Source organism: Sceloporus occidentalis, unplaced genomic scaffold (genome assembly GCF_023333645.1).
Source record: "Sceloporus occidentalis isolate IW3139 unplaced genomic scaffold, rSceOcc1.0.p SCAF_1, whole genome shotgun sequence".
Lineage (NCBI taxonomy): Eukaryota > Metazoa > Chordata > Lepidosauria > Squamata > Phrynosomatidae > Sceloporus > Sceloporus occidentalis.
Genome location: NW_028316981.1, coordinates 286,903,890 through 286,916,641, shown reverse-complemented (window position 1 = coordinate 286,916,641; position 12,752 = coordinate 286,903,890). Strand labels below are relative to the sequence as shown.

General features: G+C 39.6%; 1 protein-coding gene across 2 annotated transcripts in view; it reads left to right on the top strand.

Annotated features, from left to right (window-relative positions):
* Positions 1–1,048: 1,048 nt before the first annotated feature.
* GPBP1 (GC-rich promoter binding protein 1) overlaps positions 1,049–12,752 on the top strand; it is a 39,139-nt gene continuing 27,435 nt past the window's right edge. Inside the window, exons 1-3 of one of the 2 annotated variants that reach the window (XM_089495465.1) lie at positions 1,049–1,138; positions 1,581–2,501; positions 4,644–4,698. The gene's annotated coding sequence lies outside the window, so the exon portion shown is untranslated. The remainder of the gene's footprint in view (positions 1,139–1,580; positions 2,502–4,643; positions 4,699–12,752) is intronic. The other variant, XM_089495474.1, reaches the window with a different exon arrangement.

Here is a 12,752-nt window from a genome sequence, read left to right as displayed (position 1 = left end):
AATATGCATGTGTGTGTGTATATATATATATTCCATATGTGTTATATACATACACATTCTCTATATATACGTACACACATGTGTGTGTGCATATATAGAGAGGGGAAATATAAAGAGAAGAGACACAGGGAAATGTATATATATTTCTTTCTCTCGCTCTATATATATGGGGGAGTTAATCTATAATATATATTTAATGCAAAGTGTGTGTGTGTGTGTATATATATATATATATATATATATCACATGCATATACACGTGTATGTGCATATGTATATATTCAATATATATACACACACACATACTTAGAGGGGGGAATATATAGAGAGACAATATATAGGGATGCATATATGTGTAAATATTCCCTCTCTTTCTCTCTTTTTACATGGGAAAGTTAATCTATATTTAATATAAAGTAAATATACACACACGTGTGTTTTGTGTGTGTAGAAATATATATATATATATGGAGAGAGAGAGAATACATAGGGAAATATAAAGATGTGCGTATGTTTGTGCACATTCATATACGTTTATATAGGGAATATATCTGTATGGGGGAGTTAAATGGGCCACACATTCTGGACTGGAGACTGGCAGGACTGAGGAAAAGGTTGTGACTAAAGAAGCTGCTTTGAGGTGAAGCACTCTTTCCAAGACTGAAGGCTTCCAGCCTGGCAGCTGCTCCTTCCTTCCCTAAAGCCTGCCTCTCTCTCTCTCTTTCTATATATATATTTGTCTTTGTGTAAATACATACATACATACACACACACACACACACACACACACCCCTCAATTCACGTGCCTATATAAATTAACAGGCACAAGGCTTTTTTGGCCCAGCTTCAGTTGGAGGTAGCTTTGGGTTTAACTGCGAAGGAGAGAGAATATAGCCCCCTTTGTTCAGCATCTTGATCAAAGGAGGCCTTAACTGGTTGTAGGATGGGAGGGGAAGAGTGAAACCTTTGCAGGAAACGCTCTCAGGTCCCTGAAGGTGCATAGAAAAACAAAGTCACTTTTTCTTTTTCTTTCTTTCTTTCTTTGCCAGTCTTGCTTCTTCTCACTGGGTGATCTGAACTCCTTAGAGTTGCTGATCCTGACGGCTTAAGAAAGTCGCTGCAATGTCACTTACTCCCAGGTAAACATGGAGAAGATTGCTTTCAGTACCTCTTCTTGTTTTTCCAGCTGTTCCTTTTGTTTGTTTGGTTTCAGTGTCACTTTTTTGTAGTAAACTGCATAGAGGCACCTAGCATTGGCGTTTCAGTTGTACAGTGTTGTTACATTCAGTTAGGGTTGCACCCAAGAGTGTAGGCCCCCCCCCAAGTCTTTTCAGCAGGGAGAACGCAGTTTGGGTGCTATTCTAGGAATAAGTAACCTAGCATTTCTCTTTAGTTCTTACTAGTGTTTTAAATGGGAGTGTTTAGTTAAATTTTTTAAAGAATAAAAATTAGGTTTTAGGGAAAACTTGGGGTTCTGTGTTGGAAAAAAAACAGATATAAATTTAATTGGGTGAGAACAAATACAATATATAGAGAAGAGAACTGATTGCTATGTGTTTTCTCTCTGTTCCTCACTTCTAGGTGATTTGTATTCTGAATGTGAGCCTGGACAACTCGCAGCCCATTGCCTCAACTTGGGGTTATGTTTATGCGCAGCTTCTGATTTGGTCAAACAGAAGATTGTTGACTAAAAAAAGCGGAATTGAGATTCAAACCTATTTGGTGACTTTTCACTTCAAACAGTTTTGAAGCCTTCAAAACCAGGTTGAACAACTCATGAACTTTTGAAACTGCCTTCTTCCGACTTGGACTAATTTTGCCCATATGGAATGGATAATCGCGTAAACGTATTAGGCATTGCATGTTGCTTTCAAAAAGTATTTTTACTTTTTAGTTCAAGAATTTCTAGGGGGATTTACTTAATTTGCCAACTACAAGATTGTAGTGACTGAGAGTTCCTGACAACTTTTACTATTTTCATTTTTAGGAAACCTGTTTTCCCCCTTCAATGAAAACTGATTTCTAAATGAAGAGATTGAGGTCTTTATTTCTCATTTACATTTTTGGATTTTTTTTCACCTTGTAAAGAAGCAATATGGGAATATCAAGATAGCTGCAATGTGCAGATGACTGAATTGACTCATAGAAATGTACTTCAATTCAAATTCAGCATCTGACTTTTGAGTTCTGTTCTTTGTGTCATAAAAAGTATTTCTTCTAAAACTGATGTTCGTGACAGTGAGATATACATGGAATAGGAAAGTGACAACGTTTCAGAAGATAAGAAAAGTTGTTAAAATTAGATTTGTTTGATTTCTGGAAATAACTTTGTGGAGTCCTTCAATGTGAAGAATGGGTAGCTGATTTCCGAGAGTCAGTCTCATACTGCATAACTACGGATGTAGTATCTTTAAGGAACTCGGGATATATTACAAAGGAAACAAACTGGAAAACACAAATCAAAGAGAATTAATGCCAATCTGTGCAGTTCTCTTGGATTTTGTAAGTATAACATAACATTCTTTTGGTCTAAATATGTGTTTGGTAAAGGTTCAAGATGTTTAGTTTTTTACTTGAGTTATAATATCATGGGTATTCTTGATGCTGCATGTAAAGGGAATAGTATTTTAACATTTGAAAATTGCTTCCAACATTCATATTTGTATTAGTTTGAATTCTATAAAGTTGTACTTGACAGTGTACTTAATTTATAGGTTGATTTGATGCATTACTTCCATAATTTAAAACTTATTGCACTCCAGATGAATTTACATCATCCCTGGAATTTCAGCAACTGTAAAGTGGAAAAGTAAAAGTGATCCTGGTTGGTCAGATCCATCTGACATAGTTCTACTCCTATAAGCTCTGGTTTATTGGACCAGGAGCAACCTTTTTCCTTTTGTGCCATTTCTTTGCCTTGTTTTACCCCTTCTCCCACTTGGCTTTATTGCTTCTGTCCTGGGTTGTTAAACCACAATTTCCTGTGTTTTTCGGGAGCAGGTTTAACAAGCTGTGATAGGAGGTTTGAAACTGGTTGTGTGAGCCAAGCCTTTTGTGCAGGCACAGGCCCCTTTTTTCAGTCTAGTTGACCATAACGTATGAACCTGGCTTTTGAGAACAAATTTTGCCTATAAACCTTCTAGGTAGGGACTTTGTTCTGCTCAGTATCTCATCTGCACGTAGTGATAAGCTGTTAGATGTTGTAATAGCATGGAAAGGTTTTTGTGGACATGAAACATGCTAGTAATAGGTCACAGAGAACAATTTCAGATTATCAGGCTGCATCTCCACTGCAGAAGTAAAGCAGTTTGGCACAGTTTTGGCTGCCATGGCTCAATGCTATGGAATTCTGGGATTTGCAGTTCTGGGATCTATTTAACTCTGATGGCACAACAAACTACAAATCCCAGGATTCCATAAGATGGAGCCATAACTAATAAAGTGGCATCTAACTGCAATATTTCTGTAGTGTGACAACAGTCCTAGAATGAAACTTTTGTTCCTGCTTTCACTTAGTATCAGTAGTTGCTGTACAAGAGACTAACACCAACCTGATCCACAGCAGGTGCTGCAGATACACAGGGCTTTGTTCCACTTGCTTTCAGATGTTCATTGAAATCTTTCACTTTTTTTGCTAGTGTATTTATGCAGAAAAAATGTGGAGATCTCTGTCCCTCTCCATTTTGGCCTTGCCCTGAAAAAGCCTGTTTGAGATATACTTGAGTTTCATTGGTGAAGTAGGTTTTCGTAATACTTGTGCAATATTGTTGATGTTTGATGTTTCATTTGAACACTAGCAGGGATTCTCACCATGTCTGTTCTTGGAGCCTTGTACCTTAGAATTGGGTGACTTAGGGCCTGAACAGACAGGCCAAAATAAAGCTGCTTCGGGTCACTTTGAAGGTATGCTGTTTAAATGATGCATGCATCCTAAGAGGCCAGAAACTGCTAAAGCCATGCTCCAGTCTTAAGGACTGGAGTTCAGCTTTGGCGTAGCTTCTGGCCTCTTAAGTTGCGTGTGTCATTTAAACAGCATACCTCCTAAGTGATCTGAAGCATCTTTATTTTGGCCTGTCTGTTCGGGCCCAGAGTTTTAGTTGGTCTTTAGAACAGCCTTTAAAAAGTTTTCTCTTCAGAAGAGTGGTACATGCAGAAAAATAGATGGATTGCCTTGTTCCCTGCTTCATTCTAAGGGAAAATGGAGTTATTTTATTAAGACAGCGAGCTCCTCTTTGCTCTAATTGTACAATGGTCCCTCCACATTTGCTGGGGTTAGGGTTGGAAAAACCACAAATAAACAACAACAACACTATTCTTTTTACTTGAGAGAACACCTCTCTAGGGATCTCCAGGTCTTCCAGTGCAACTCTATGGTAAACATCTACCAGAAGTTGATCATAGAATCATGCTGGAGGACCTACATATGTCTAGAGAAATGTTTTCTCTAGGAACTTCTAGTTTCTCCAGCATGACTCTACGCTCAATTTCTGGCAGAGTTGCACTGGAGGACCTAGAGATTCCTAAAGGGAACATATTAATCAAAACTGCAAATAATCAGATCTGCAAAAGTCAACACTGCAAATGTGGTGGACTAACTAGTAAAATATAAGGTCTAAAATCTGCTGGCATGTTTGTTTTGAACAGAATCCAGTGCTGCCTCAAAGAATATGTAAGATGGACAAAACAACCTAGTTCAGAAGTAAGTAACAAGTTGTCTGAACTTTTACATGTTTTCTTCATAAAGATTGTGTTGGCTTTAACAATATAATTGTAATATGAATCATTTAACCTTTGATGTTTTTACATATGATAATAGTCTCCCCCTCCACCACTGATCCCATGCTCAGCCTGTTTAAAATCCTTAACTTAGGAAATAAGTAGGCAAGCCTCTTTAGTAAATAAAATGTGGTTTTGGTAATGTTGATGTTTTGAATTGAAGCGCTTATCTTGCAAAAGTTCTGTCCACATTTAGCTTTCTATCATTGATTTACATATAGCTGCTTCTTTGTGGACCTGTGAAAGTGAATCTCCATTTTCCTTGTCTTGTGTGTTGGAAGAATGATTGTTGAATTCATGCATTTTGCTCCCTTCCCATCACTACTTGTAAGGCAGGAGTGTGCAACCTTTCACCTTCAGATGTTGCTGGACTGTAACCCATGTCCCCTTTAGGCAGTACACCTAATGGAGAGGGATGATAGGAGGTGCAACCTAGCAACATCTGGAGTGCCACAATTTGTCCTTTCCTTCTGTAAGATTTCCAACTGATCTTGTAGATTTCTGGATGGGTGTCCAAATGTCTTAAAAGTATGTCTTTTTTCTCTGTGTCATACTTGAACATCTGAGACAGGGTGAAGTAATTAGAAAGAGTTGGTAAGATGTGAATTACATGCTCAGGAAAAAGGCACATGAACTTCAGTTTTAATTGCACCTTGAAGTAGATTCAAATATATAGGTGGAGGCCAGAACCAAACAATCATGTATGTTGTTTTCTGTCTGAGTAAGCATTAGAAAGTACACCTCAACTGCTCATAAAATGTTGATTGGATGTTCTTAGGAGGGAAGGTGTTCTGCATTTCAGTATGATGACAAATTATATGTTGAAACAGAAACATACCATTCTCCAAAAATGGTAGCCTGTGAATTCATTCATTATAAGTCAGAATATCATGCACTAAGGAGTAGAACAGGTCTTGCGTGCACACACACACACACATGCACACAAATCACAGGAACTAAGGTAGAGTTGAATGTGGGTGATAAGGAGTGAGCCGTCTTCAACCTCATTTTTGGGAGAAAACAGATATAAATATATAAAAATAAATGCAATGAGGAATTTCACTGAGAATGAATTATCCTTTTGCTAGGGATAATTCAGTTCACTGAATTCTTGACGGTTTGTGGGAAGAAGTCTCTACCTTCTTTAGCATCCTCTACATAAAAATTAACAATTGTTTCTAACTGTTCTGGGCCTACCCAGCAATCTTTAAAAGTCAGGTGGTATTTTTCTCACAAGCTGCCTTTCACATATATTCTTATAACTATTATTCTTAATATTTTTTATCACATTTATATCCTTCCTTTCTTCCTGAGAAACGTATGGCATTGTTTATGGTCAGGTAGGTGACCTGGATGTTTGTGTGACAGACCTCCTGAACCATTCAGAGGCTGTGTCCAGCTGCTATGTACCATAGCAGACATAGGCAAGTATTTCTGGTTCAAAAAGAATCCCAATATATGGTGAGTGTGAGAGTCGAAGGGGCATAGGCTACAATTTGTCCATCCTGGTTTACCATATCATCTCAACTCAACTTCACAGCAGCACTATGCAATGCATTAGTTGGGGAAAAAGTTATTTTCCAAAGCCCCTTCTGTGTAATCTTTATTGTTAGGAAAGTATTCCACCTTGGATATCTTCAATAGTAGTCAGTCTTCTACACAACTGGCCATCAATTCAATTATGACCTAATTTAGGTGTGTCTGATGTCATGAGGCCCCCATTTTTTTTGGATATAACTTCAGCATACTGTACTTTTGAGTAGTTATATAAAATAGAATTGCAGCAGGTGAAGGCTCACTTAACCCCACATGACAAACTTTATCCAGTAGGTTGCCTTCTTCTGTTCAGTTATTAAAGCATAAGAGATTTACTCCTTTGTGAATAAGGGTAGAGATGTGAACGCTTGGGAGAAAAATGGAAAAATTCAGAAAGAAAAGCCAACCTTTATTTTTCTGGGAAAATTGAAGAAAAGCATTATGGAATGTTTTCTTTTAGAATGAAAAAATGTTTTAAGGCAAGGTATTAATGTATTATTCCTCCTCTATTATTTCAGAAGAGTAAGTAATGGGTAGCTTTTATGTGAAACTCCATACAGCAGTGTTACTTGGAGTGGTGATCTGTAGACTGGTGCTGTCGTGCAAGCCATTGACTACCAGGCTGTAACAGTTTGCAGGGCTGCATCTGCACTGCAGAAATAATGCAGTTTAACTGCCATGGCTCAATGCTAAAGAAATCTGGGATTTGTAATTTTTGTGAAATATTAGCCTTCTTTACATAGAAATGGAGAAACAGAATGGTTCCTAATTAGTAAAGGGGTCAGGCGAGGATTCATTTTGTTATGCTACTTATTTAACTTGTATGCAGAAAATGTACGAAGATCAGGTTTAGATTCAGAAGGAGGAGGAGTGAAGGTAGGAGGAACAAACATCAACAATCTAAGAGTGGACCTAAGCAATAAAGTTAGAATCATCTAAGCCATTTTATTCCCCATTACCATGTATGGATGTGATAGCTGCACAGTGAAGAAGGTGGATAGGAGGAAAATTAACTCACTTAAGATTTGGTATGGGAGAAGAGTGCTGAAGATACTGTGGATGGCCAAGAAGACAAACAAATGGGTCCTTGAACAGATAAAGCCTGAACTCTTCTTGGAGGTGAAACAGACCACCCTGAAGGTGGCTTGAAGCTGGATTGGGGCCGTGGCAACCCCATGCCGCAGCCCCAATTTGCCTTTTTGCTGACCCAAAAGCCAGCAGAAAGCTGACTTCCTGCCCCACCGTGGCTTTGTGGCACTCTGGCAGTGTGCGCTGTCTAATCACTGCACTGCTGGAGTGCCCTGAAACTGGCTGCCATGCGGCATGAAGCTGGCTTCTGGGCATCTTGGGGGCATGTGCTGTGGATGCCAGTTTTTCATGCCAGTCTGTACCTTCCCTAAGATGATTAAATTGAGGCTGTCATACTTTGGCTACATCATGAGAAGGCACAACCCATTAGATAAGATAATAATACTGGGAAAGGTAGAGGATAATAGAAGGAGAGGACACCTCACATGGATAGATTCAACAAGGAGGTCACAAGTCTGAGTTTGCAGAACCTAAGCAGAGCAGCAGGGGATAAGGATGCTTGGACATGTCTTATCCATGGAGTTACCATTCCATGTGTCATTCACTTTTTCATCTCTTTTATATAGTTCTTCTATGTATTATTTCCAACATCTTTTTATTTCTTCATGATCCTGTAGTTTGTTCCTTTTATGGCCCTTGGTTTGAACTTTCCTTTGAGTTCCTGGATCATGTGGAAGCAGTGTCTGTTTTTCTTTTGTTGTTGTTGTTATCGTCTTTTTCCCCTCTGCATTGACCATTGTAATCATTCTCTTTATCATCTTTCCCCCCTCTGCATTGACCATTGTAATCATTCTCTTTATCCTTGCAGCGGTTTCTTTTGCTTCTCATTTTTCCTTTACTGCTTGAAGCATTTAATCTATTGTCCATTGTTTCTTTTCTTTCTTTTTGGCCACTGATAGTGTCTTCCTGCATTCTTCCTTGATTATGTTCTTGGCTTCTGACCATAGTTCTTACTGGACTGCAACCTCAAGCTAGATAGGGCTGATGGAGATGCAGTCTTGCAAAATTGAGAGCCACAAATTGCACACTTTGGTGCAGAGGCTCAAATCTGATATTTAACAAGTTTAACATCTGAAAATTAAAACCATATCTATTTCATGTTAATTTTTAGAATTGCTTCAAAACTTAACATTTCAAATATGTATCTTATACATTGATTTTTGACTGAAGTAGAATTAGTGAAACTTTCATGTCTAGTTGTTATGGTCTATGGCATTATTTCTTGTCACTGACTATGCCAGCTAGGACTTTGGGGAAATTGAAGTTCAAAAACACAGAGAGAGCCAAAGGGTCTCTTTTCTTGATTTAAACAACTACTGAGTACTCATCTTGTTAGGGGCAATTACCAGTAGCTAACACAGTGTAAACTGCTTAGGGAGCACTTCTGTGCACTGATAAGTGGTGTAGAAATGTACTTGCTGTTGCTACTGCTTTAGTATTATTTCAGTACTGTTTAAACAATTTATCAATAATGGGCTGATGGCTGGATCAATGTTCCTTTGTGGGATAAAACTATTTGCATTATGTAAAAGAATCACTTGCTTTAGATTGCATGTACAGTAGGCCCTTCTTATACACGGATTTTTTATACACGGATTTAAGCATACACGGTTTGAAAATGTTACAAAAAAGTATAAATTTACCTTGATTTTCCATTTTTTATAAGGGACACCATTTTGCTATGTCATTATATGCAATGGGACTTGAGCATACACGGATTTTGTTTTACACGGGAGAACTTGGAACCAAACCCCAGCGTATAACAAGGGTCCACTGTAGAATACTTGGTAGACTTTTGAGTGCAGTTCTAGAGGGTTCATGTTTAACTTTCGTATTTAATTACATTATCATTTATTTTAATTATAATCAGGTTAGACCAGATGCACACAGGCGTTACAAGTATTACTCAAAATGCTGCACATAATGTGAGGCCTTGTATTTAATTAGGAGTGAGGACACAGTCTACTTGTACCATTCCTTTGACCTTCTTCATTATGCTCATCTTTGTATTTACTTGACTGAATGTTTCCTCTTCTGTCATCTTTCTTCCCCACCCCCATAAGTTCATATTTTTTAATTTTAAAAGATACAAAGTAAATCACAACAAAATGCTTAATATATAGAAAGGGAAAGACCGGGGGGGGGGGGGGGGGAACTGTCCCAAGCAAGCCGTCTTATTATTATATCTGCTCCTTTTTGGGCTGGCTTTTCCCCATTTAGCACAACTTTGTAGCAGCTTCTGGCTGCTTTGGGAGCATGCGTCATATAAGCAACACACCCCTAAAGCAGCTGGAATCCACCTAATTTGGCCCATATGTTTTCGGCCTCATTCTTTCTTATCATCTTAAATCTTTCCCAAAATTGTGAATTACCAGAACAGTTAAGATCAATATCCACCTTAAAAAGTGCCTCTCTTGACTTTATTTTCCAGTTACCTTGGTTCAAAAACAAAAGATCTTAGAACCATTTCCATTTTTTAACGTTTTCATAAAGAAAACTTCCTGTGATGAGGTAACTAGTAGTATGTTTTAACTGATATGTTTTAATTGATGTGGTGTGTCTGTCAATTGTTCTTCCCTGCCTTCACTTTGTGGGGAGAGGTGGGTATGAAATAAATATATATACTACATTATTATTATCTTGAGAGAAAACCCTTGGCTTATATTTATACATAACTTTCAGAGGAGCCTTATTAATACATGATTTTCAAATCCAGCATGCACTTTAACTTTACCAAAGATGATTTTGCCAGACAAATCTTAAATCATGACCTTTAAGATCCAAAAGTGTAACATCTCTAAGCAAATCCATTCTTTCAACCATACAAAATAGGCCTCATAATACAGTTTAATATTAGGTAATCCTAGTTGTGCCTTCCAACATATGGTGACCCTAAGGCAAACCTGACATGGAGTTTACTTGGCAAGATTTGTTCAGTGGAAGTTTGCCATTGCCTTCCCTTAGGCTGAAAGCATGTGACTTGCCCAAGGTCAACTAGTGGGTTTTCATGGCTGAGTCGGGATTTGAAACATAGTCCAACACTCAGACCACTACATCATAGCTGTAGGTAGTCCTAGATCACCCCTTTTTAAAAAAACATTACACAGTATCTAAAATTTGATTCTGGTTTCTTTCTCTACCAAACAAATCTGGAAATGTCTTTCTGCGATTTCACAAATGGTATTCCATTTTGAGGATCCGTTATGGGATTGGAAGACAGTTGCATTTATCACTGCAGTTTTCCCCATAAAGGATAAATTTAACTTCCCAATTTTTCTAAATCTTTAAAATTTGTTTCCAGATTGAAGTAAATAGCAATGTTACATCACAGATTCAGATACAAAAAGGAGTTAGACAAGGATATCTCCTTTGACCTTTTTATTTTTATTTTGGCATTGTTTGGAGGCTTTATTGAGAAATATTAGACAAGATGATTGAACAAGTGGAGTAAGAATAAAAAAACTTGTTAATTGAGGCCTTATGCAGATGATCTTGTGATAATGATTTTTTTTAAAGAAACCCACTATACTCAGTGGAAGCTTTTTTGGCTGGATTTGAAGTGAACTGTGAGAAAACAAAATTGTTGACTAGAAATATGTCTTTGGAAGAAGAGAATAAATGAATTGCTTTATCTAATTTCAAAATGGAGGAAAAGGGGATCAAATATTTGGGAAGCACAATTATGAAGAATAACAACATACCGTTTCAAAATAACTGAGAAAATCTCTTCTGACATCTTTCTGTCATTCAATTAGCAACACTTGAAGACTTGAAGTTGAAACCGACTTGTATGTGAACCCATTTCAGCACGTTTGTTACTACCCCAGTTTGCTCTTATTGGAACTTGTGTTGAAGAAACTGGCTATGTTTGAAGCAAAGTGACTGCTTTCTCATTCTTGTGCAGCTTAGATCCAAAACACACTGCAGAATTATCCAGTTTGAGACTGCTTTAACTGCCCTGGCTCAATGCTAGGGAATTCTGAGAACAGTAGTTTTGTGAGCCATTGTCATCTTTCGGCCTCTGAGGGAGAGAGAAGGCTGGCCCAGTACCACCATGGGCTAGCCTGAAGAAAGAGGCTCCTCCCTCCCTAACTGTCATCTTTCGGCCTCTGAGGGAGAGAGTAGGCTGGCCCAGTTCCACCAGGGGCTAGCCTGAAGAAAGAGGCTCCTCCCTCCCTAACTGTCATCTTTCGGCCTCTGAGGGAGAGAGAAGGCTGGCCCAATTCCACCAGGGGCTAGCCTGAAGAAAGAGGCTCCTCCCTCCCTAACTGTCATCTTTCGGCCTCTGAGGGAGAGAGTAGGCTGGCCCAGTTCCACCAGGGGCTAGCCTGAAGAAAGAGGCTCCTCCCTCCCTAACTGTCATCTTTCGGCCTCTGAGGGAGAGAGAAGGCTGGCCCAGTACCACCAGGGGCTAGCCTGAAGAAAGAGGCTCCTCCCTCCCTAAATGTCATCTTTCGGCCTCTGAGGGAGAGAGTAGGCTGGCCCAGTTCCACCAGGGGCTAGCCTGAAGAAAGAGGCTCCTCCCTCCCTAACTGTCATCTTTCGGCCTCTGAGGGAGAGAGAAGGCTGGCCCAGTACCATCAGGGGCTAGCCTGAAGAAAGAGGCTCCTCCCTCCCTAACTGTCATCTTTCGACCTCTGGGGGAGAGAGAAGGCTGGCCCAGTACCACCAGAGGCTAGCCTGAAGAAAGAGGCTCCTCCCTCCCTAACTGTCATCTTTCGACCTCTGGGGGAGAGAGAAGGCTGGCCCAGTACCACCAGGGGCTAGCCTGAAGAAAGAGGCTCCTCCCTCCCTAACTGTCATCTTTTGGCCTCTGAGGGAGAGAGAAGGCTGGCCCAGTACCACCAGAGGCTAGCCTGAAGAAAGAGGCTCCTCCCTCCCTAACTGTCATCTTTCGGCCTCTGAGGGAGAAAGAAGGCTGGCCCAGTACCACCAGGGGCTAGCCTGAAGAAAGAGGCTCCTCCCTCCCTAACTGTCATCTTTCGGCCTCTGGGGGAGAGAGAAGGCTGGCCCAGTACCATCAGGTTAGCCTGAAGAAGAAGAGCCCTCCCTCCGTTCCATCTGCCTTGGTCCAGGACTCAGGGAGAGAAGAATGCTGGACCTGATTCCCTCCCTCCCTCACCATTCCCTTCTCCTTTTGTGTCGTGTCTTTTAGATTGTAAGCCTGTGGGCAGGGAACTGTCTGTTATCCCCTCTGTTGTAAACCGCTCAGATTCCCAGTGATTGGGCGGTATATAAATAAAACCTATTATTATTATTATTATTATTTAGCCTTCTCTGTCAGAGAGCTCTGGTGCCACAATAAACTGCTATTCCCAGGGTTCCCTAGTGTGAGTTAAGGCATTTAGAGCG